The sequence below is a fragment of the Sminthopsis crassicaudata genome, chromosome 3 (assembly GCF_048593235.1).
Source record: "Sminthopsis crassicaudata isolate SCR6 chromosome 3, ASM4859323v1, whole genome shotgun sequence".
NCBI lineage: Eukaryota > Metazoa > Chordata > Mammalia > Dasyuromorphia > Dasyuridae > Sminthopsis > Sminthopsis crassicaudata.
The window spans coordinates 503,159,025-503,163,795 of record NC_133619.1 but is presented as its reverse complement, the minus strand read 5'-3'; the positions used below and the strand labels follow the sequence as shown (position 1 = coordinate 503,163,795).

The 4,771-nt window shown below is 33.6% G+C and overlaps 1 pseudogene; it reads left to right on the top strand.

Moving 5' to 3' along the window:
• Positions 1 to 2,497: 2,497 nt before the first annotated feature.
• On the top strand, positions 2,498 to 3,427 carry LOC141559746 (olfactory receptor 8G50-like; annotated as a pseudogene).
• Positions 3,428 to 4,771: the final 1,344 nt, after the last annotated feature.

Genomic DNA, 4,771 nt, shown 5'->3' with positions numbered 1-4,771 from the left:
TATGGGGAACAATTAGATGATATTAAAACAAATACTGCTAAATCTTTTTCTTTAATTTTTCACATTAATTCCCTTGATACTCTTGATCTTTTGTTCTTCCAAATTATTTTGTTATTATTTATAGATCAATAAAATAAGTTTTTTTAGTAATTTGATTGGAATAGCATGGAATAAATAGATTAATTTAGGAAAAATAGTTTACAAATACATATGAATAAGCTATATGCAGGAAAAACAAATAATAAAGGAAAACACTAAAATTAAGAGACAGGAACATGGGGAATTAGACGCTTCATCTAGAATTAAGAAGAGTTGGAAAATATTTCTTGTAGAAAATGGAATTTTAGTTGGGACTTAAAGAAAGTCGGGGATGCCAAAAGGCAGATATGAGGGAGAGTATTTAAGGCATGGGAGACAGCCAGAGAAAATGCCCAGAGCTGAGAGATCTGATACTTATCCAAACAGAAATAATGCCAGTGTCATTGACTACAAGAATGTGATTTGGAGAAGGTGTAAGATATAAAAAAGAAAATGGGGAGTTGAAGATTGTCATAAATTAAAATTAAAAAATGTTAGTTTATACATGTACATTCATTTTTTACATATTTCCCGATAGAAGAGAAAAATCAGAACAAAAAGGAAAAACCAAGAGAAAGACAAAAATAGAAGGGAAAAAAGGTGTAAAGCATATGCTTGGATCTAAATTCAATCTCCATTGTTCTCTCTCTGGATGTTGCATGGCATTTTCCAACAAAAGTTTATTGAAATCGCCTTGGATCATTGAATTGTTTAGAAGAGCTAAGTCTAAGATAGTTGATCATCATACAATCTTGCTGTTGCTCTGTACAATGTCTTTCTGGTTCTGCTCACCACAAAGGGTTTTGAATGCCAAAAAGAATTTACTGAGTTAGATTAGGGAAAAGGGTGAAATGGTTGGACAGGGAGTTTTGAGAAATCATTTTGGCAGCTAAATGGATATTGAATTAGCATGGCGAGAAATTTAATCATTTAACATTTCATTTGGCACAAACCAGGTGCTAATCACTGCTTATGATTGATCAATTATTTGGTAAAAGTCATTGCTCCTAATACATTCTTTCAAAGTATTATAAAGCTGGATTTTATGTTTATGGGTAGACATACTAAGCTCCCACTATCTTAAATATTTATGCAAATCCATATATAGTTATATGTACATATTATTTTGTTTTTTTATAGAAATGCAGTTTTATCTATTTTATACTATACTATCATTTCTGTTTCCTGTTTCTTCAACAGAATCCATGCTTCTTTTCTATTAAATGTTTGAGAATACATTCATGTTTTGAGAATACTTCAACCTGAAGATCTGTAATCATTTACAGGATAAAACTTTGGTGGATTTTTTTGGGGGGGGGAAGAGGAATTAGGGGAGTAAAGAGAACACATTTATATATATAGAGATCCAGTTCTGAGTCACAATACCTATGTGGGTAATAATTTAAATGACTATTACTCCTGGTTGCTATTTAAGACTAGAAATTTCAGGTAAACTGATGATTAAAAATGAGGAATTTCCCAGTGGAAACTCCATACATCAAAAAAAAAATCACAGAAAAATATACACCCACATATACATATGTACTTACACACACACACACACACACACACACACACATATATATATATATATACATATATATGTATATACATAGATACATATGTAAACTTGCATGACACAACATAAATGTATGTGTGAGTGCAAACATACTCATATTCATATATAAGCATATGGTACAATATTAATTGTCCTAATAACTATAAACTTGAAGTTACAGGACCCTAGTTTTAAATGCAGGTAATGCATTGGGCAGAGATTAGATGTAGTGTTAGGAAGACTGAATTTTAAATTAGTGCTAGATATTTACTAAATGTGACCCTAACCAAGTCATTTAACCTCTGCTGCTTCAGTTTCTTCACCTGAAAATAATACCATCTATGTCAAAGACTTGTTATGAAGATTAAATGAAACAAGATAACATAAGTTAAATGCTATATAAAAGTTACTCACTCTAATTACTACCATTAATTATTAGTAGTAATAGTATCAGCTTTTCCACTTACTGTGTGAACCAAATCAAGTCATTTAATCTCTCAGTTTGTTCATGTGAAAATAGGGATAGTAACTGCATTGACTTCAAATGATTTTTATAAAGATGAGAGAAGACATGATAACATTTGAAATATTTTAAAGATATTAAAAATTCTACAGAAATACTAGCCACTGTTGTGAGTGTTGGTGTTATACATCCATGAATTTTGATATTAATTTCAAATATTGAACAACTGATACTTTGCCAAAATGTGAGTTGTAGAGAAATAAAGACAAAAAAAATAATTAAAATAAAAATTATAATTTTACTGTTATGTCTGAGATTTCACCTGAGACTTGTAATAATAAGGATTTTTATTTTTCCTTTTAATCAACAGGTTCTTGCCTTCTTTACTCTCCAAAAAAATGGCTACATCAAATTACTCGCTACTGACTGACTTTGTCCTCACAGGACTCACAGACCATCCAGAACTCCAGCTGCCCCTCTTCCTCCTATTCCTGAGCATATAAATAGTCACTGTGTGTGCGAACCTGGGCATGATCATATTGATTAGACTCAGTTCCAATCTCCATACCCCCATGTACTATTTCCTCTGCAGTTTGTCCTTCATTGATCTCTGTCAATCAACTATCATTACTCCCAAAATGCTAGTGAACTTTGTGTCAGAGAGAAACACTATTTCCTACCTTGAGTGCATGACTCAATTCTATTTTTTTGTCATTTTTGTAATTTCTGAATGCCAAATGTTAGCTGTGATGCCTTATGACCACTATGCAGCTATATGTCATCCCCTTCGTTATAGTATTATGATATCCTATTAGGTGTGCTCTTGGTTGGTAAGTGGAGTCTTTGCATTTGGCCTGGTAGGGGCCATAGCTCATACAGGCTGCTTACTTAGAGTACTCTTCTGTCAGGAAAATGTCATCAATCATTCCTTCTGTGATATTCTTCCACTCTTGAAGCTTTCTTGTTCAAGTACCTATGTCAACGAAATGGTGAATCTGGCCTTCAGTACATTTAATGTCCTTTGCCCAACCCTGATCATTATTTGCTCTTATGTTTTGATCATTGCTAGCCTTTTAAAAATTCAATCCACAGAAGGCAGATCAAAAGCCTTTAAGACCTGTAGCTCTCATATTTCAGCAGTTGGCATTTTCTTTGATTCTGGTACATTCATGTATCTGCAGCCATCTTCAGTCAACTCTATAGATCAGGGGAAAGTGTCTTATCTCTTTTACACTATTAGTGTGCCCATGCTAAATCCCCTCATCTACAGTCTAAGAAATAAGGATGTTAAAATTGCCTTGAACAAAGTGATAGAAAAGACATTTTAGTGAAAGGAGAAAAATTAGAATAATGGGTTAATAGGTTTAATGTGTACTGAGAAGGGGAAAGAGAGACAGACAAACAGGCAGACAGAGAGAAACTTTGCTTTGTACCAATCAGATCTCTATAATAAAACCTGTAATGACAAAGAAGTCCAACTGAGAGCTGCTTTGAAAACATTTCTCAAACCAGCTAAGGCTGGGTTTCTATTCCTACTTTTGTCTTACTATTTACCACTTTTCTAGCTTGTATTCCAAATAAATAGAATAGCTATGGATAGCTATGGAAGTTGATATTGATTAACCTGCTTCTGCTCTTTAAAGAGATAACTTTTCTAATTTCAAAATCTGTGTGGAAATTATTTCTTCTTTGTGACCTTCTTTGGGTCCCTCACTAATACAAATAGTAGTTAAATTCACATATTTTAACAAAATAAATAATGAGAATTTTGAGTGAGAAATTTTACAGTTGTCTAACTCGAACCCACTTGTTTCTCAGTTGAAGAAAGCTGTAGACTCAAAAAGATAAATTACCTGCCCAAAATAACAGAAAAAGTTGATCACAAAATCAGATCAAGAACAAAAATCTTTTGGATTAATGTGACAGTTTACCCAAGATTTAATTCAGAGAAGAGCAGCATTTTGCCTTTGATGCAATATCCTAAATAATAATAACAAACACTATAATATACAGGTTGAATGTTGTTAGAAACCACACTGAATAGAAGCTTGTGAACTATAATTTGAAGAGTACAGACCCACAGATTTGTGTGGGAATATCAGCCCTAAAGGCATGAAATCCATTCGTGTGAGTACCCACTTATAGATGGCCATATCTCTGAAAAAGTATACTTGAATCTAGGTCAGCAAGGTATTTATTGTTAAGCATATACTTAGTATTTAGTATGGTGATGTAATGGTTGTGCACACTCAGTGTGTTGTAGTGATATAATCATACTGAGGTATTTAAGGGAGTCTCAGACACAGAAAACTCTCTCTCAGCCACAGCTCTCAGCCACAGACACAGAGAAGAATTTAGACTCCAGACTTCAGGTGCCAGACTTCATCTTTGACCAGCCTGGTGGTGGCTCTCCTGCCTCATTCACTTCTACACTAAGACTGAGCACTCAGGCTGATCCCAAGGTCCTCCTAAGAGCTAGTCTGGACATTACACCCATTGAAGGGATAAAGCTGCCAATATATAAAAATAGCTGAAACATTTTAAAAATAAATATTATAAGGTGATGGGAATTAAACCTATAATTGATAAGATTAAAAAAAAAACACTAGAGGCAGCTAGGTGGCACAGTGGATAGAGCACCAGCCCTGAAGTCAGGAGGACCTAAGTTCAAA